The sequence below is a fragment of the Anastrepha obliqua genome, chromosome 5, assembly GCF_027943255.1.
Source record: "Anastrepha obliqua isolate idAnaObli1 chromosome 5, idAnaObli1_1.0, whole genome shotgun sequence".
Taxonomy (NCBI): domain Eukaryota; kingdom Metazoa; phylum Arthropoda; class Insecta; order Diptera; family Tephritidae; genus Anastrepha; species Anastrepha obliqua.
In genome coordinates this window covers 12,254,382-12,276,380 of record NC_072896.1, presented here as the reverse complement: position 1 = coordinate 12,276,380, position 21,999 = coordinate 12,254,382, and the positions used below count along the sequence as shown (strand labels likewise).

Sequence of the window (21,999 nt, the reverse complement as noted above, 5' to 3'; positions counted from 1 at the left end):
TCATGCCTGAAGTCCGTATTGTTGTACGGAAGCAAAACAAGGCTGGTCTCTAACACCATCACATAGAGGCTAAAATCTTTGGTCAAAAAATGGCTCCAGATCATCTGTAGAATATTCTGGCCGAACACCATCAGCACCGACGCGCTCTGGAGATCAACCAATGGGAAATCCATTCTATGGCAAATCAAACGCAGAAAGTGGCGATAAATAGGTCAGATGTTTAGAAAAATCACCAGATAGCATCATGAAAATGGCACTGAACTAAAACTCCCAAGGGAGCTGAGGTCGAGGTCGACCAAAAACCACTTGCAGAAGGTCGATGTTGCGCGAACTAGCAGATGCCGACATCTCATGGGACGGTGCAAAAACAACAGCACAGAACCATGTACGATGGAAGAGTCTTGTCGAAGGCCTATGCTCTCGAGAGGAGTGAACAAGGAAACAAAAAGGAGAGTTTTGTCGAAGACCCGGAAGTATCGATTCGGCGCCGATCTCAACAACTCAGCCTATCTTGTGACACTACTTGGGTGATTTTACGCAAAGATCTTGGTTTGAAAGCATATAAAATACAGCTACTCCAAGATTTTAAGCCAGCCGATCTCCCAACGCGTTATAATTTCAGTCGTTGGGCTCTTGAAGAACTCGCCGAAGATCCGCATTTTGGAACTCGAATTTTATTCAGCAAGGAGTCCCATTTTTGACTACGTTGACTACGTCAATAAGCGAAATTACCAGATTTGCCATTTAAGAACAGCCATTACATCCATTGAAAACAACCGGTCCAACAACAAGTGCTGCTTTGAACTAAGTAGGCAATTGAGTGCTAAAATCCTCTCTCGACAAACATAACTAACACTCTACGAGGATCTCATCATGACCGTCCTAACGAATGGCGCAGAAGCGTGGACGATGACAACATCCGATGAAGCGACGCTTGGAGTATTTAAGAGAAAGGTTCTGCGCAAGATTTTTGGAGCTATGCACGTTGGTGACGGCGAATATCGCAGGCGATGGAACGATGAATTGTATGAGCTTCATGACGACATAGACTTAGGCACAGAATAAATATCCAGCGACTTCGTGGGCGGGGTTATGTCGTCCGAATGAATACAAACGCTCTGGCTCTGATGCTGTACCATCTGTTGGTAGCAGAGGAAGAGGCAGGCTTCCTATGCGTGGGAAAAATCAGGTGGAGAAGAACTTGGCTTCACTTGGTATTTCCAACTGGCCTGGTTAGCACGAGAAAGAAACGACTCTCGCACTTTCTTAAACTCGGCCAAAATCGCTTAAGCGGTTCTTTAAGAAGAAGAAGATCTCCGCAACATTCGCCGTGAAACAATGGATTTACTGCGTTGTCGTTTCGGTGAGCACTTTTTACCTCGTCTCGGACCAGTAGATTGGCCACCAAGAACGTGTGATGTCACACCTTTGGAATTTTATTTGTGTGGCTATCTAAAGTCTAAGTGCTTTATAGATAACCCAACTGCGATTGAGGCATTGAAAGCCAATACCACTGAAGTTCTTCACGAGATAACGACCGAAGTCCTCCTGCGAGTCATTCAAAATTGGTGTTTACGAGTGGCCGAATACACCACAGTTGCGGTCAACATTTTAGAGGGATTATCTTAAAAAAGTAGATGTCATGAATGGTTCTACACAAAAAGATTGCCCAATCAATTTCGATTTTCGTTGTAATATTTCAATTTAAAAGCCGATACCTCTAAATTGAACACCCTTTAGTTGAAAGTTAATCGTTTCGATATCATGAATGATAAGTCGCAAAAGTGAGAATAGTTTAAAATAATATTTTAAAGTTGTCTAAGCTATGAGAAAAATTTTTTAAAGAAGCTGTTTTGGACTAAAGAAACTTTTGAGGAATAAAATCTTCGCTCACAATGTCCGCCTAATTGAATGTGGCAGAAGTTTAAACGGTGAAAGTGACTGAAAAGGCTGCATGCTCAAGACGGGGAATTTCACCGACTATACAACGGCTCCGCTGGTTGGATTATGTCGTATAAATGCATGAGGAAATACATGGAAGAAATGCGAGAAGCCATCAGGGAAAAAAATTATCAAAAACTAACAAAAATTTCGAACCACTTGAAAGTTGCACTTTATTGTGCACCCAAGTTTTTTAAAGTTCTGATTAAAAAGTGTATAACTTTTATAAAAATTTGTAAATTTTTTTTTTAATTTTGTACAGGGTCTGGCACTCGAAGTGTAACCAACTTCAGACCGCTTGCGCAACTTCCAAAACGACAGGATTTATTTGATCGATTGGCCACCAGGAGGAAACAAACGCCACAGTTAATGGTCCACTGCGACCACTGTAACCGCAGATGGGCTCATCGAGCCTGGTGTCAAGATAAATGCGAAATAATATCGGTAAAGTATTCTGGAGGTTGCTTTGAAGCCGTGGGCAGACAAATTTTTCGGTGGCAGACCATGGACGTTTCAACAGGACTCGGCACCGTCCCACAAAGCTCGAGTGAACCAAGAATGGCTAGAAAACAACGTTCCGAACTTCATAACGTCCCCGCAAGGGCTATCAAATTCACTAGACACGAATCCGATGCATTATTCTCTTTGAGCCATTTTAGAGAGCAAGGTCCGAACTAAAAGATTCACCACTCTCGAGGCGCTGCAAAAGGCCATTGTCCTCGAGTAGGCCAAAATACCTGCAAGTCATATTCGGACAGCTTGCGGTTCGTTTCTGGAGCGTCTCAAGGCCATAGTCAAGGCAAAAGGTGGTCACATTGAGCAAAAGTAAATTGATTATCAATTTTATGTTATTTTACACATTTTTTACTTTGAATTGAATAAATATAATTTTCCAAACTAAATTTATGGCCTTTTTAGAATGCAAATGCGCACCACTCAGCGTGGGGGAGCACAAACATAAATCCAAGAGGTGAGTACCTTCTTGAATTTCTACTTAGGTATAATATATCTATCCTAAATCGAGGCAACGAACCTACATTCATTAATGCAATCAGAGGAGAAGTCCTTGACATCACTCTCTCTAGCCATAATGTTTTGTCCGAAGTCTCAAATTGGCAAAGGTAGGGAAAAAACCCGAACAATTGCCTAAATCATACAGACCAATTAGTCTCAGCTCATTTTTCCTAAAAACAATGGAAAAGATAGTTGATCAGTATATTAGGGAAAACAATCTAGCTAACTTCCCACTGCATCGACTTCAATTTGCCTATCAACAGGGAAAATCCACTGAGACTGCAATACACAGCCTGGTAAGAGTTATTGAAAAGGCTATTGAGTCCAAACAGATAGCTCTATATGCATTTATTGACATATCAAGAGCTTTTGATAACACTTCCTATGAAGCAATCTATAATGCCCTATATCTAAAGGAGGTACCTGAACCCATCACTAGATGGATAAAATTCATGCTGAAATCTAGGACGATCAGCACCGAACTAGGAGGAACAATCAAATCTATTAAAGCCACAAGAGGTTGCCCTCAAGGTGGCGTACTTTCTCCTCTTTTGTGGACTCTAGTCATAGATGAACTTCTCCACAAACTGAATAACCTAGGATTTCACACTCAGGGTTACGCTGATGATCTAGTAGTTTATGTATTAGGCTGGCATGAGGAAACCATTTCGGATCGCATGCAGCAAGCCCTTACAATAATAAACAAATGGTGCACGGAAAAAGGACTCTCCATTAACCCATCCAAAACAACACTTGTACTGTTTACTAGGAGAAGGAACATAAATCTCAAATGTCCGACCCTTAATGGAACAACACTTCAACTCTCGACAGAAGCGAACTATCTTGGCGTCAGTCTTGACAAAACGCTTACGTGGAATTCCCATATTGAGAGAGTTACTTCAAAAGCCACAAGGGCATTCTTTGCCTGTACAAGGCTTTTTGGTAAGACATGGGGACTAAACCCTAGAATGACCTTCTGGACATTCACCACAGTTGTGAAACCCATAGTCACTTATGCATCCTTAGCATGGTGGCCCAAGGTCAAGCAAAGAAAGGCAGCAAACGAATTAAGCAAACTGCATCGCCTGATATGTGTTGGTATTACAGGGGCTATGAAAACATGTCCCAAGGATGCATTGGGTGTGCTCCTGAACATACCACCGCTTCCAATTCTAATTGAAAGGGAAGCTCGCTCGAGTGCCTTAAGATTAAAAGGTATATCTGAACTTAAAAGTGGGGATATGAAAGGACATTTAAAGATCTTGGAAGACTTCCTACATAGTCCCATTCTTCATAGGGATGATATACTATCATCCAAACCAATACTCTTCAGGAACTTTCAAGTTATAATTAATGAACGAACAGACTGGAGAACTAACTCTATCACTTTCAGACCTGGCTCCCAGCTATGGTTTACTGATGGGTCCAAATTGGAAAATGGTAGAACAGGGGCAGGAATCAATGGGCCCAAATTCGAAAAATCGATTCCGATGGGATCCTACCCAACAATATTCCAGGCAGAAATACATGCCATTGAAATATGTGTGAGAGAATGCCTTAGAAGGAAAATGAGAGGTACTCACATCTACATACTTTCAGATAGCCAAGCGGCTTTAAAAGCCCTTCTATCAACAACCATCACCTCTAAATTGGTAAACAATTGCATAAACCTCCTAAACATAGTAACACTATGCTGGATTCCGGGACATGAAGGACATGAGGGAAATGAAATGGCTGATGACCTTGCAAAACAAGGAGCAAATATGCAACTTACTGGTCCTGAGCCTTTCTGTGGACTTACAAAAGGCCACATTAATGAATTCCTTAGGAAATGTGCCGGTCAGCGTCAAGCCAAACTATTCCTAAGTCCCAACAAAGGAATATCTGACAAACTTCTCTCACTAAGCAGAGTAGATCTGCGTCTTTTAACAGGATACCTTACAGGTCACTGCAGCCTGAGGTATCATCTAAATAATATTGGTCTATCTGAGACCAATGTCTGCCGCTTTTGCGAAATGGACATAGAAAGCTCAGAACATGTGCTTTGTGAATGTTCTGCGTTGGGCAGACAGACACCTTGGTGGTATCGTAGTATCTCCATGCTATCTTTGGAACAACAAACCCAAAATTGTGCTAAAATTTTTAAAAAGCCTAAAACTCTAGGGTTGCAAAAATAGGCCTTTCACAATAGATCAGCTCTCGTCGCAGTGCGTAATGGCCTTCTTGTATTTTTTGTAAAATAGACAATATTAAAAAACAAAATTAATGCAATTTTAAGAACCAAAAGCAAAGTAGTTAGGATCTCTTATTTCAAAAAAATATATCAACATAAGTGAAAATTCGGTTGCAATTCTTTATGTTATTCATATTTATTATAAATTTTTTTCCTTTTTGTTACTTTTTTAACTCCATAATTTCTCTTCAATCAAACTCAAAATCTAAGCCCCCAGAGCAGAGCTCCTCAAATTCATCAGCATCAGGAAAATTCAAATAAGTACACAGCCTCATCCATAAAAGTTCATTCATAAAATAGCAAAATGAAGATAAAAAAAAACAAAAAGAAAAACCACACATTCATTCATGTGCCACAAGTGGCATCCACGTACAAATATATGTATGTACTTCTGCACACGAGAGTAAGTTCACTTGCAACCACCCTTGTACCGTCGTCGTCAAGTGCCACTTGGCCTAAGAAACACAAATTGATTTATCGGCCCGACTACACCTTACACCAATTAGTGCACCACAAATAGCACTAACAACAAAAACAAACACAAAAATATTGACTGGGTGTAAGTATACATAATAATAAAATAACAACAGCAATTACAAACATCCTAAATGCACCGCAATCGAATGGGCAACACGAGTGCAAGCACAAGCAAGTGGATTGTGGCAAGTGCCACATTTGGCGTAGTCATAAGTAGGTGTGTTTTTTTTTTTTTTTTTTTTTTTTTTTTTTTATGGAGGTGGCACAAAGCATTGAAAGCCGAAAAGTGTGAGACTTGCCTTTCGGCTCACCCACTAAAAACCCACCCCAGCTCCGTTTCCCTCCCGCGGGACAACCGTTAAGTAGTACTTCACGGGAGGGGGAGCGGCCTATTGCCTCTTCATGAAAATCTGCGCTGATGTTCAGCACATCGCAGTTTGGTATTTACTTATCGTTAAGTATTAGTTCTGGGAGGGGAGCGGCCTATTGCCTCTACTTGAAAATCTGCGCTGCTGTTCAGCGTGACGCAATTTGGTGATTCCTTATACCTTTAAGTATTACTAGGTGCTACTTCACGGGAAGGGGTATGGCCTATTGCCTCTACGTAACAATCTGCGCTGTTGTTCATTACGACGCAGCTTGGTAATTACTATCCTTGCCATGTTACTGACAGCGGACCAATTTTCTTCTGAGTCAAGCATGATATCTACTAGGTTGCTAACCATTATTGGCTTCCCCACCCTATCACTCAATTCTACTCTTTCCAGCTCGAAACGAGGGCAGACAAAGAAAACATGTTCTGCATCTTCAACTAGACTGTCGCAAAAGGTGCAGTACGGGTCATCTTCGTGCTTAAATCTATGCAGATAAGCCCATAAGTAGGTGTGTATGTGTGTGCATGCGTGTGTGTGTAGGCATGCAAGTAATGTGGGATTTGCCAACTTCAATTGCTGCCACACACCTGCCACAATATGATTTTACTTGTGTTAGACAAAATCCCACACAGTATTAGAAGCAACCCTGCAGGAACATGGCTGGGGAGCGCAATCAAATTTCACAAAATCACTTTTTAAACTAATGATTTATATTTTTCCAGATAAGATATATACCAGATAACACACCATTGGTTCAAAATGAGTGGTAAAGTGCCAACCAACTTTCCAACAAATTTTGACTTTTAAGAACATAAATTCTAAAAATCGTATTTCTAAATTAAAAAAAAATGTTTACCTATGTATCTCAATTAATTTTCGAAAATAATTTAAAGAATCCATTTTTAATCAAAAGTTGCTTAAATACACAGGTAAAAGAGTTTTCCCGGATTTTTTTTTGGTAAAACTCCATGTCATCCCAAAGAAGGCGAGTTAAAGAGCTACGACGGCCAAAATGTGCTTTCCTCCAAACTGTACGGCTCTAATGCTGCACATGGATCAAAACGTTGTAAGGTTTACTAAATTGAACTACAAAAAGTGCCTCTTACGTCACATTGTTGCCAGCGGTGAAACTATCGATGATTCACTACGAAATATCGACCTGAAAAATGCAGTATGCTTTTTCGCTAGAGCATGGGATGCTCTTACTGCGACTTCAATTCCGTCATCCTTTCAAAAACTGTTTGAAAAAGCGTCTGACTGGGATTGTGACGATCTCAATCCACTTTCGAAGTTACAATTACAGATGCCTGATGCATCCAATATTCAAATCGTTGCAACTTTGCTTCGGGCGATACCTCTGAAGCCGGTTAAGTCGAGGGCGAGCACCGAAACGAAGAACAATCTACATAAGACAATTCCAACGCAAGGCACCGTTTTTAGCCTGTGGGGCTGGTCCTAAGCGGCTCGCTATATAAGCACTGTGGGCAAAAAGTAAGGTGAATTTGGTTGTAAAATGAAAAATCTTTATTTATTCTTGTAAATCAATTTCATCCCCTTCAAAATAATCCCCTCTCGATGAAATACACTTATGCCAACGATTTTTCCAATCCCCGAAACATGCCAAATAGTCCATTTCCGGTATAGCCATCAGCACCTTCTTCGATTCAACTTTTATCTCCTCAATCGAGTCGAAACGCGTTCCCTGGAGTGGTCTCTTGAGTTTTGGGAATAGCCAGAAGTCACACAAAGCCAAATCAGGCGAATGCGGTGGTTGCGGAACGATATGCGTGGAATTTTTGGCGAAATGGTCACGAAGAACGAAAGTGCAGTGTGAGACGGTGCATAATCGTGATGCAAAAACCAAGAGTTGTTGACCCATAATTCTGGTCTTTTTAGACGAATTGCTTGACGTAAACGACGCATAACGCTCAAATAATATTCCTTATTAACAGTTTGGCCAGGTAGAAGGAATTCGTAGAGCACCACACCACGAAAATTGAAAAAAACTGTCGTCATGACCTTTATTTTTGAACGACTTTGACGTGCTCTTTGCGGTCTGGCCTCGCCTTTAGCACGATATTCGCTTGATTGGTCGGTTGTTTCAGAGTCGTAAGCATAAATCCAAGTCTCATCTACCGTAATGACGCATTTGAGCTTGTCCTGACAGTCTGAAAGCATTGTTTCACACACATCAACGCGACGACTTTTTTCCAAGAAATTGAGGGATTTCGGTACCAAACGAGATTTGACTTTTCGTATTCCCAAATGGTCTTTCAAAATGGTTTTCACAGATCCTTCTGATATTCCGATCATATCAGTAAGGTCTTTAACAGTCAACCGACGATTTTTGAGCACTAACTCCTTCACTTTATTGACGTGTTGGTCATCTTTGATGTCGATGGTCGTCCGGAGCGCTCCAAGTCATCAACACGTTCTCGACCCTCTTTGAAGTCTTTGTACCACTTATAAACATTTTTCTGCGACATGGTCGAATCACCAAACGCCTTCTGCAACATGCTAAACGTTTCAGCAGCCGAAATTTCATTCCGCAAACAAAATTTGATGGCACTTCTCTGCTCAATCAAGTCAGACATTGTAAAAATCGAAAAATGCACTCTTGGTCGTTTGGTAAACACAAGCGTAAATATATTACTGATAATGACATTCACATGAAAGTTGGCCCAAATGTTATTAACAGTGCTGCCAACTCATGAAAAAAATAACTAGAGCGAAATTTTAATCCCGCGAAGTTTGGCAAATAAATTCACCTTACTTTTTGCCTACAGGAGTATATCAATGGCATGTCCATAAGCCAAGTAGTAGCTGTATGCTATCAAAGGTAGCAGCTCTACCATTGACCTAAAAAATTACATATATGGTTGTTGTTGTTGTAGTAATCAATGCTTTCCCATACATTTTTGTAGTAACAATCCGTGGCCAGTGCCAAATCCGATTCGTGCCAGAAGCGTACAAAACCAACCTCAACGGTATTGACGATCTATTCCTACCTCCCTAAAGCATTACTATAGTTGGCTATAAAATATAGTACTAGATGCTCAAGTTGCTCTTCAGTGACACTAAAAGGAAGAAAGATGCACTTCAAGGACAACCAAAAACGGCAACAAAACCAGAAGTCGTAGAATGATTTCGTATTGGAAAATTATGCAGGGATTGAAAGAGATTTAGTAGTAGTAGATGCCTAGGGTATCTCCTTGGGCAGTGTAAGCAATATTTTGACGGAAGTACAGGGTGGCTGATGAAAGCCGCTACTAAAAAAAAATTGAATAACTTTTTTTCTTTTTAAGTTATCTGTTCCATTTTTGTTTTAATTTGCAGATTGATCTTTAAAATTTATTAAAATGGATAACTGGGACACGCAAACAAGAATTTGGATAGTCCGCCGCTATCACGCACTGGAGTCCGTAGTTTTGGTACAGAGAGAGTACAGGCGGATGTTTGGCGGCGATCCCCCGAGCAGATGGACCATAATGAGACTGGTGAATAATTTTGCTGAGCAAGGAACAGTCGCAAGAAGGCCTTATCATCGAAACCCACCAGTTCGGACGGAGGAAACGATCGCTGCTGTAGCTGCAGCTATACAAAGCAATCCAAGGGTTTCAACAAGAAGCTTATCTGCTCAACTTGGTGTCAGCCGACAGTCTTTGCAAACAATAATGCACAAAGATTTAGACTTATTTCCCTACAAAATTCAAATGGTTAACAAACTGAATGCAGCAGACTTGCCGATTCGCTTGGAATTTTGCCAGAAGATCTTGCAAATGGTGGAAGAAGACCAAAACATGTTAAACTGCCTTTTCATGTCTGATGAGACCCATTTCGATTTAAACGGCAATGTGAACAAACAAAATTGTCGAATATGGAGTACTTCTAACCCACAGATACTCCACGAGACGGAATTGCATCCTCTTCGCGTGACAGTGTGGTGTGCGGTTTCTTCACGCTGTATTGTCGGGCCTTGTTTTTTTGAAGAAAATGGTCACACCGTTACGGTTACTGGAGACCGTTATTTGAAAATGCTGAAAGAATTTTTCTATCCAGAACTACGCCGAAAGAGAATTCCTTTCAACTTTGTGTGGTTTCAACAAGATGGAGCAACGTCTCACATAGCCCAGACTGTTATGACAGAGTTGCGACGAAAATTTCCCAATAAACTGATTTCAAGAAACTCCGAATTTCGTTGGCCCCCCAGATCGCCTGACCTTACTGCACCTGACTTTTTCTTGTGGGGTTTATGTAAACAAGAAGTTTATAAAACAAAGCCAACAAATTTGGATGAACTAAAACAATCCATTCGGGCAACAATTGCGGCTATTCCTGTCGCAACTCTCAAAGCAGCAATGAACAACTTTTTAATAAGATGCCGCACTTGTGTCAACGAGCATGGAAGGCATTTAAATTCAATTATTTTTAAAACTAGTTAAGCTACTTTTAATAAAATTTAATGACCTTCAACTTGAAAAAAAATAAATGAATTCCATACACTAAAAAAAAAGTTATTTGAGTTTCTCAGCAACATTTAGAGCGTTTTTGAAATGGTAAAGTGGATTTTGTCGGTCGATTCCTCACTGTAGATAAGACTTGGGTCTATGCCAATGATCCTGAATCAAAACACGAGGCTGAAGATTGGTGTGAACCTGGTTCTTCGGCTCCGAAATGAGGTCGTGTCCAGAAATCGGCCAAGAAGGGATGCGAAAGGAATTTTGTTTGTGCATTACTTGCAAACTGGTAAAGCAAAAAATTCTAAATATTATTGTAAGCTTTAAAAAAAGACCCAGTTTGCGAAAGAAAAATAATCCTTTTCTTCCTACCTAGAAGAGCGTCAAGCGGTGACAAGCCACCAATTCACCATTTGTGTGCAGGCTACATAATTAAACAATAAGCGTCCATTTTCCTACAGGGAAGTAGCAGCAGTTGAATAAACATACACATGTACTGTTACATGCACACCGATACATGTATGAGTGAGTATTTGCTCCACTGCATTTACGTGCTTCTACAGTTTCAGCAGAACTCAAATACGCCCGCCTTACCGTGAAGGGAAATGCGCGTGGCTGCAATTACCCATTTTATTGATTTTAATTTTACGATTATTTGGCTAATAAAGGAAGTGATAGCAAAAGTGGTGCTTAAAATGTAAATACGCATACTCATGCAAGTGAGTAAATATAAGATTTTTTTTTTGGCGTGCGGTTTCCTGGAGCAAACACTCATAAATGTGGAAAACTGTATTTATATGTTCAAATAATGGTTTCCAATTAATCAAATAATATCCCCAAGTGGTAAATCAAAATGCGTCGATCTGGGCATTTAATGGAAAAAAATCATATCATACAATTACAGCATTTCCTGAAACAAACCAGAGGCCAATCTGGTTGCACCCCCAACGAAAGAATTATACAAGCGGATACACAAACAATCAAAAATCACTTTCTTTTCATATGTAAATACATATGCACACACATACACATACATACATGTAAACGTGCGCAGTAAAATTGACAGACAATGCATTTATGCTTAATTGATACGAATTAGGTTTGATTCTGAGTGTGCAAGCAAGCGCATTCAAATAATTAACTAAGGGCGTTCTCCAAAACGTACCTATACAATGTAAAAGCATCGCATCAATACTGTTCGAATTCCGTATGTACAGGGTCCGGCACTCGAAGTGTAACCAATAAAATTGCAATAAATTTAGGGGTTGGTGTCGAAATTCTGTCTGTACAAAATTCTAAAAACAAAATTCTGCTTTTTTAAAATTCTGCTTTCTAAAATTCCGCTTTCAAAATTCTGTATTACAAAATTCTGTATTAAAATATAAATTAACAATGTTAAAGAGGTAATGTAATTATTTAATTTATTATTATTATTTTTTTTTATTATTATTCGAGATATTAAATAAAAAATAATAATAATAATTTTTTCTTCAGTTTCGATAGAATCCACCGTATTTTTGCATAGAATTCCTTCTCGCGTGGGCGGCCTTCGGCCGCGCTTCAAAAAAATAACCCTCATCAGTCCAACTCCGGCTACGCAATCCACCGTATTTTTGCGTAGAACTCTTCTAAAAAAAAACGAACAGCTGCGAAGAATTATTAAAAAAAGAAATGAATTAAGTCACACTACATATTTAAAAAGAATTGCAAAAAATATTGTAATTGGCTAAACTAAAATATTGTTATCGCTTAAACATATACATATGTATACATATTTATGGAATAAATGTTTATTTTGTTACTTCTTGTATGACGAAAATCACAAAACTTGAATAAAGCAGAATTTTTCGCATTAAACATGCAGAATTTTGAAAAAGCAGAATTTTAGAAAGCAGAATTTTAAAAAGCAGAATTTTAAAAAAGCAGAATTTTAAAAAGCAGAATTTTTTTGCAATTTACAGAATTTTGTCATCCAGAATTTTGTAAAACAGAATAATGACACGCTCCCTAAATTTAGTTTGAAAAATTACTTTTACTCAATTCAAAGTAAAAAATGTGTGAAAATAATACAAAATTAAGAATTAATTTACTTTTGCTCGATATGACCTTCCTTTGCCTTGTCTTTGGCCTTGAGACAGTCCAGAAACGAATCGCAAACTGCCGGAATGTGACTTCCAGGTATTTTGGCAATGGCTTTTTCAGCGTCTCGAGACTGGTGAATCTTTTAGTTCGGACCTTGCTCTCCACAATGGCTCAAAGAGAATAATGCATCGAATTCGCGTCTGGTGAATTTGATAGTCATTGTGGGGACGTTATGAAGTTCGGAACGTTGTTTTCTAACCATTCTTGGTTCACTCGAACTCTGTGAGTCGGTACCGAATCCTGTTGACACGTCCATGGGCTGCCACCTCCAGAATATTTTCCCGATAATATTTCGCTTTTACCTTGACGCCAGGCTTGATGAAAACGATTGAAGAGCGTCCATCTGCGGTTACAGCGGCCCAAACCATTATTTGTGGCGCGTATAGCCTCCTGGTGGCCAATCGAGGACTCAAATTCTTGTATGAACGGCCGAGCAAATAAACCCTTTCGTTTTGAAAGTTTACGAAATTTGAAAAATTTTCTTTCTTGGCCGCTTTCGGCCAAGCGAGACAACTCCTTCGCTCTCTCAAGTTTGACTTGTTGCTGATTTGGTGTGAGATCATGCGCCGTTTAGATCTTATAAGGCTTGACTTTGAAATCATTTTTCAGTATGCGGCGGATGCTGCGGTCAAAAATATTTTCAGTTCTTTCGCCATTTGATAGGCACTTCGTCGGGGATTTCACTTAACCTGGGCACAGAGGGAAAACAAATCCCAACAATCGGTTGAAACTCATTTTGCCACACTCGTGTGGATATGTTGACGATTTTAGTTTCAGGCTATTCGTTGCTAGGTAAACATCGAACTAAAAAATTAATGCTTTTCGGAAGTCATCGATGCATTGCCTGACGACATCTTCTTCAGCCACTTCAGAAAACAGAAGTCCACTTTTCAGGTAAGTATTTTACTTAGTCTTGCAATCAACTCTGTGACAAATTTTAAAATGCATACGGCGAGAACAAATTTGCAGAAAAAAGTTCCGTTATTTTTGACAGAAAAATTCCGGACAGAAAAATGGGTGGTCAAGCTCGCGTGTTGCGAACCAGTACAGCCATAAAAACCGTTCAAGAAAGAATCCCGAGAAATCCCCTAGAATTCAGAAAATCATGTCCAGGGAAATGAATGCATCGACCAGATCCATGTCAAGACTAATTAGATCTAAAATGATATCCACATAAAAGTCTTCCAACTGGTCATCTTTTGACAAAGCGCTTGAAGAAAATTAGGCTCGAAAGATGCAAGCAGCTTCTTCGGTGGGGCGCGGTCAACAGCCATGAAAATATTTTTTACAAAGATAAGAAAAGTTTCACTGTTGAAGAAGTTTTAATAAGCAAATCAATACTAAAACTTCTAAAGACGCAAAAATATTATTCCAAGGATTCAGCGTGGCCACCATCCAGCCTCTGTAATTGGTTTAGCCGCAGAAGATTAGCCATCTGGAAGTCCAGATCTGAATCCATTGGACTATAGTTTGTGGTCAGAATTGGAGAACATGGCCTGTGGAAGACTTCACAAAAATTTGAAGGGTCTCAAACAATCTTTGATTCGAGCAGCGACGTCAATATCCATGGAAACCGTGCGTGCTGCAATAGCTGAGTAGTCTAATTGTTTGAAGGCGACCGTAGGTGACCATTTCGAACTAAAATTAATTTTTTTTAAATGACTGTCTAAATGACAGTCCAGAGTATTGTTTACAAGCGTGCGAAATATTTTGCCGAGCGTAAACGCGAAAAAAGAAAATCAGTAATGGATTCGAAACGTAATCGTGTGATTACATTATATTTGGCTAGAAACCAGCGATGGTTCTTGAGCTGGAGCACCTTAAAGTAAATAAACATTTTGTTTATCGCACCATTACTCGTTACAATGATACTGGTAGCATCGCCAAACGTCATGGGGGTGGTCATCAAAAGACTGCAACGTCACGTGAAATGGTTCAAAAAGTGGGGAAGAGACTTGAGCGAAATTCCCGACGATCAAATGGCGAAATAAAAGATCCAAAAGGCGCATGATCTCACACCAAAGCAGCAACAAGTTCGCTTAGCCGAAAGTGGTCAATTTCCAAACATTGTGTTTTCTGACGAGACAATTTTTCAAATTGAGCAATTCTTAAACTCCTAAATCAATAGAGTTTATTTGATCCACCATTCATACGAGTATTTGAGCCACCAGGAGGCAGCACCCGCCGGTAATGGTTTGGGCCGTTGTAACCGCAGATGGGCGCTCTCCAATCGTTTTCATCGAGCCCGGCGTCAAGGTAAATGCGAGATATTATCGGGAAAGTATTCCAGAGGTTGCTTTGAAGCCGTGGGCAGACGATCATTTTGGTGGCACACCATAAACGCGTCAACAGGACTTGTCTCACAGAGTTCGAGTGAACCAAGAGGACTAAAAAACCTGGTATTGAACTTCATAACGACCACACAATGGCTCTCAAATTCACCAAACGCGAATCCAATGGATTATTCTCTTTGAACCATATTGGAGAGCAAGGTCCGAACTAAAAGATTCACCAGTCTCGAGGCGCTGAAAAAAGGCATTGTCGGCGCGTGGGCCAAAAAACCTGCAAGTCACATTCGGGCAGCTTGCGATTCGTTTTTGGACCATCTCCAGGCCATAGTCAAGGCAAAAAGTGGTCACATTGAGCAAAAGTAAATTGATTCTTAATTTTGAATTATTTTCACACATTTTTTACTTTGAATTGAATAAAAGTAATGCCTAAAATTATGGCCTTTTTAATTGGTTACACATCGAGTGCCGGACCCTGTATATGTGCATATCCATATATTGCATTTATATGTAATTCCTGAAGAAACTTATATTTAGAATATTTTATTCCCTTATCTCCTACTTTAGTTGATCCTTTCGGTCCTTTTTTAAAAGAGTATTTAAAAAAGTTCTTTAAAAGGTCAGTTAAGAGTTGAAAGGAATGATTTGCAAAAACATACATATGTCGCTAAATTTTACATTAAAATTTTAATGGAGGCTACCAAACCTGAAAGACTCCTATGGTTTCACTGACGTGAAAAGTCAACTTAAGGGTTAAATGTATAAATTTCTAGAAAATTCGACTAGAATAAACTGTAAAATTAAAACCTATGACTTAATTGTTTTGGGAGCTTGAACTACTTCCGCTATCTCTTTTCGACTACATTTTAGATTTAGATTTAGATTTGTGGGGGGTTGGACAAGTCCAAGCACTCAGTGAGTAGACCATTGTACTACTTTTGACTACGTAGTACGCGAGCTGAAATGAAGTGTTGTTGACTCATTCTAGATGATAAAAAGTTTGTTGACGCTAGCATCCATTGTGAAGTCTCAATATTAGTTCAAAACGAGACGAAGTCAAGGGTGGAAGAATTTCACATCACCTCAATCATTCGGTTATGCTGCTGTTGCAATGGCACCAGCAGCTGTGTAAAAAATGATTTCACTGTAATGCGAACTCCAATAACCCTAAGCTGCGCATATAAATAACATCATAAGCAAGTGGAATTACACTTGCCTTCCTTTTTTACTTCCTTCGCTAGCAATTAAGCCAATACGAATTCCATTTACTCCACTTCAATTGATCGGGTTAAGTCAACGAGGATATTTATTATTCTTACAAAAGAAAACTGAAGGAAACAAATAACCGCCATTAACGCATCGCCATTCATTGTATGTATGTATGTATAAGTAATAAGCGAATTATGTAGCATTCACTTGTACGCATGCATACATTTCCATTAAGCTTCTTTCTCATGCTTTCCCCTATGTTTGGATGTATGTGTCTACGAATGCGCCACTCATGCCTTATGAATGATGTCACAACAAATGGAAATCCCAAGCATACCCAACATATCTACATACATGCATACATCTGTGCGCTTAATTTTGTCAAATACACAAGAGTGTGTTTGTTTGTATGTATTATTATGCTTGCGCGTATGTGTATTTAAGGCGCCAACAGCAACAACGAAATAAAAACAAACAGTAATAATGCGAGTAGTGTGAGCAACACAAATGTGTAAAAATTAAAGAGAGCAACAAACTTGAACACAAGCATTGTCGCTCTCAACAAATCATCGTTGTTATCAACAGCATCGACAACGAAATCATCAGCACTGCTATCAGTTATATTTCATCATTAACAAGCCGCGTCGTCATCTGTGCAAAGTAGCGATGATCTCTAAAGAAATTCAATCGCACCAAACTGGTGCGCTGCTAGTGATTTTATAACCATTACTAGTTCCAAGAATAATGGTACACTAGACAACGCAGATTAAAAGGGAAAAGTTTTCCTAACGATGATGTGACGTAATTGCAGATGAGTGTGCGAAAGAATTAAAGCCATGGCATTCGCTTACTGAATGAAGTCTTGAAAACCGCAATCCTGGAACGCATGGTTTAGAGCTCCAGCTTAAGAAGGAAGTGTCGAAATTGTATCTTTTTTAAGCAAAAATGAAGTGTTAGGTTAGATTAATGTAAGAAAGGAAGAAAAAAAAAATTGCTTACTATTACAAAAAATTTAAATCAAACTAAATATTACATTACAATTACAGCCGGCAGCTCAACTGCTGATTCTCTCACTGAGAGGCGAGAACGGTACCGCGCTATACGGAACTTTCCGCTCACTTTTAGTCAATTTGTCCCCTTCAAAGTAATCTCCATGAGATATTATGCACTTGTGCCAATTATCTTGTTCAGCTCCTCCTTCGCTGCCGTCTTTATCTCGTCAATCGTAGCGTAGCGTCGTCCTTTCGTGGGCCTCTTCAGTTTCGAGAACAAGAAAAGGTCACAGGGGGCCAGATATGGGGAATACGGTGGCTGTGGCATCATTAGTGTGTTGTTTTTGGCCAAAAAGTCGCGCACAAGCAACGATGTGTGAACAGGGGCGTTATCGTGATACAAGAGCCAATTTTTGTTCTTCTACAAGTCCGGGCGTTTCTGGCGGATTGCTTAGCGCAAATAGCGCGTAACTTGCAGGTAATATCCCTTATTAACCGTTTTACCCTGTGGCAAGAACTCATGATACACAACGCCCCTGCAATCGAAGAAAACGGTAAACAAAACTTTTACATTCGACCGAACTTGGCGCGCTTTTTTCGGTCTTGGTTCGTGCGGCAGCTTCCATTGGGGCGATTGAGCTTTGGTTTCCACATCATAACCATAAACCCACGGTTCGTCACCAGTTATGACCCTCTGGAGCAAATTTGGGTCGTCGCAGACAGAGTCCAACATCTCATTAGAAATGTTCATGCGATGCTGTTTTTAGTCGAAATTGAACAGTTTTGGAACGAATTTTGTGGCGACCCGTCTCATGCCCAAATCATTGAAAAAAATCGAATAGTACGAGCCAAACGATATGTCTAGGTCCTCAGCAACTTCTCTAACGGTGATTCGCGATTGGCCAATAACATTTTCTTCACTTCATCAATTTTTTCGTCTGTTGTTGAAGTGCTCGGGCTTCCGGCACGCTTTTCGTCGTTCACATCTTCTCGGCCTTCTGAGAACATTTTGTACCACCGATAAACGTTGCTTTGGTCCAAAGTAGCTTCTCCGTATGACACAGTCAACATTCGGAATGCATCCACACACCTAATTTCGTTTTTCACACAAAATTTGATATAGGTTGAATAGGTAAAAATCGAAGACGAGCCGAAACACGTGCAATCAAAGCAGCTGTCAACAATTAACTGAACATTCAAAATTGCCGAACTCGTCGGCATGAGTGAGATACATGAGTACCAACATATCACCACAAAAAATCGAAATTCGAATATACGTAACCTGCGAAAATTCAAAATTCCCGATACTTTTTGAACACACCTCGTAACAGCGTAAAACTTCCCCCATAATTTTTTAGGGAGTGCTGTTGAAGTAACAATTCTTAGCCGGATATAAAAGGGAATCGTTCCACAGAACCTGATTTCGGAGAAAGGGTTCTTATACTGTACAGAGGTCATTAGGGATATTGGTCGAAATTGTAATTCGATCTTGGATATTCAAAAAATCTTCAGGAATTTTCATGGCAAACCCTAAGGTTGAAAAACACTTTATTTTGATTAGGTGTCAGTTAAGAGTAAATTGAAGGGGCTGCTTTGCAAAATTCATTTCAAAAATTCACTTTCCAAGCACTATCTTCTGATTTTTAGCTTCAGAAATTTTTTTATTATACTTTCAGAAGCTCCAAGTTTATTTTAAGCATAACGACGTAACGGTATTCTTACTAATACATATTGATCTGTCGATTTTTTTGCAATTCATTGCGAGGCAATTTCTATTATATAAGAGTAGAACAGACATTTGTTTAGGATGACTAAGTTACGGTTGTGTTAACCGCTCATGCTGCTGATTAAGTTCATCAGGTGGTTAATATCTAGGCTATATCAGCAGGCGTAGCAAAGAAATGTGAGCTAATGTGCCTAAATTTTAGCCCCACAAGAGCAGGATAGCTAATGAGAAAATGCTGATATGATTCCACCTCATCCTCCATGCAGCTGGCACAAAAAGGACTCGAAATGATACCAAGTCTCACAGCATGCATACCTCGTGAACAGTGTCCTGTAAGGGCACGCTCGAAATTTGAATGCTGAGGCTTTGTAAACCACAGAAGATTCCTCAAGTGCTTTCGAGCCACACGTAGCCAGAATAATTTCGCAAGCTTACAAGTTTTTGTACCATCCCAACGCTCGCTGAGTTCGAAGCCCACACTTCCAGGAAAAGGCCGTAGGTAGTCAAGAGGATTCCAATCCTCTGATTTAGCGTGAAAACTACATCAGAGCTCCACGGCCTAGCCGGTTCATCCACCTTGCCTTCCTGCAATGTCGCTGTAACGAGATACCCTCTTATATCAAAGATGCTATCGAAAGAGAAGTCAGGCGTTCCGCGACCAATTCCGAGTGAACCATCATAGAGCCTAGGACTCTGATTGCCGCATGGCTGTCGGGGTAGTAGTTACTTCCGTAACAGCTATTACTCAGCTGAGCAGCCGATCAGCTGCTTCTTTGATTGGGGCTATATCTGCTTGGAACAAATTGGTTGTGATCTGGTAACCAGAACTTGATTCTGATGGGGAGCTCTGCGCAGAATAGCCCCCCGTCTACCCTTCCATCCACCTTTTGAACAGGTTTACCGGGCCCTTTCACGAAATGCTACAGTCCACCCACGCTTTTCTTAATGGAATGTGAATGGAGATGCAAAGAAGATGGAGAGTTAATGTGGCCTGACAATATTCGACATGAATATTTTTATTATATTCTACACCTTGTTTTTTGATTTCGTTTCTCGTTTCTCTGCTAAAAATGAAACTGTAAAAATTTGGTATCGCAGAATTTTGTATATATGTACCTATTGGTCCTCTTTAACATAAGCCGTTGTCAGCGCCTTGTTTTTTTTTCTTTTCATCCTGTGCTGTGTTATTTATAGAATGTAGCATTATTTATTTACTCGAGCCATATTAACTTAGGTTAGGTTAGGTTAGGTTAAGTTGAAGCGGTTGTCTTGTGGGACACACTCAGGCTCATAGCCCATTGTGATGCCACATGGGAAACTTGTCCTTATCTCTCCTAAAACCAGTGTGTATATTGGCTTAGGGCCTGGCCTGACTCGTTTCTGGATTATCCTTCAAAGTTTTGTCCTTTAAGGGGTTAGGGGTAGTCAGAGGCCCGAAAAAATGATGATTTTCACGAATTTTTTTTTTGCTACTTAATTAATTTATTTAACAAAAATAAAAACATAGCATAAAAACATCATGTTTTAACTTGACTTCAGCAAAATTTCAAAAAAAAAAATTAATAATTGCAAAAGTTATCGCTGTTTGTGTGAAGCCCGTTTCTCCAGAAGTCCCTTGCGGTGAACATCACAAGTCCTTGCAGATTCATCTAAAACCAATCGGACAAGAAAAATTAGTTTTATTAATAGATAATCTTGTGCCTGATCGAAGCTTTTTTTTTCAAAATGAACAAAATGGCGGCCTCAGAAAATTTTTTCCAGATTTTAGAGCAAAAAACCAACAGTTAATTGTTAAAAAAAAATCGAAATTTTTGACAAAAAAAAAATCCTTCGATCAGGCACAAGTTTTTTATGTTTTTCAAAAGCTGTATAAATTTTATTGAAATCTACGTAGCGGTTTTTAAGTTACAGTGTTCACCAGTTTGAAAAACATAGTTTTGAGAAAAACGCATTTAAAGTTTTGCTATCGGCTCCGGAGCGGCCGAGCGCCCTTTGTTAATTGTTGAATACTCGAAAAGTATTTGTCGGATTCACTTCAAATTTTTACACAATATTTTTAAAACATTATACTTTAAGAAAATGCAAAAAAAAAAAAATTTTTTGAAAATTCTGACTACCCCTAACCCCTTAAACGAAGCATAAAAGAGGTCAAACTCTGCCGATTCGGCTGATAAGATATTCCAGCTGCTCAATTGCTAAATAATTTTGAAGTTTTAAATGAGATATTTTTGCAAAATTTTTAACAAATTCAGAGTGTTGATTATCACTTCTATAAGCAAGTTTTGTGCTGCTACTTGACAGGCATGAAATTTTGAGTTATTGAGATCGAAGGCGAGTTTGTTGTCTGTTTTGCTGATTGAGTTACACACTCTTGCCCTCCACTGACACAATAAGTATTGCCTTACTAAAGAGGTAAAAAAAATTTCTAACAGGGTTTATAAGTTATCTTTGGAAGAATAATTGGATGACTAAATGGATCATTCTTTTGACTACTGCAGAGACAACTTCCAGCTGGGTAGTTCACACGCATACTCGTATATTTGCAAAATATCACAGATTAATATCACAGACCGCATTTAACGGCAGTGAAATATGATGGCAGTGGGCCGTCTGAGTAAACTCTTATTGTGTCTGTAGCTGACATACCATTTGGCACTTGACAGCTGGGTTGACTCGCGCTCCATATGTTTCATCATAAATGCATTCACACGAATGAGTGTGAGAGTGAGTGGTGGGGTGTTCATGTGAGAAAATTTTGGGGAATACCGTAAGCAAAAAACACATTTTTCACTTTTTCTCATTTTTGATTTTCTCTTTGTTCTTGCGCTTTTCAGCTTTGCTCGCGTTTCTTGGAAATTTCGATTCTAGTGAAGATGTGTCATGAAAAATTTGCGGATAATTGTGCTAGCATTTAGAGCCACAAAGGAGCTTAGGCATTTGGTATTGTTTGCTTAACAGATTTACGGGCAAGCTTTTGTTAAACAAAAACATATGTAGAGGTGTATGTACATATGTATGTAGGCATATAAACATTCACAAACAAGCAAGATAGAAGTGTAAAGCAGATACATCCATACATATGTATGTACATATGTGTATGTCGCTTAAATTAAGGGTGAAATATGCGTACTTCATTCCATTACGAT

General features: G+C 39.4%; 1 protein-coding gene across 1 annotated transcript in view; it reads right to left on the bottom strand.

The window, feature by feature from the left end:
* Positions 1–21,999, bottom strand: part of LOC129247257 (ATP-binding cassette sub-family C member Sur) — a 109,709-nt gene that overhangs the window by 75,348 nt on the left and 12,362 nt on the right. The gene's annotated exons all lie outside the window — the stretch shown is intronic.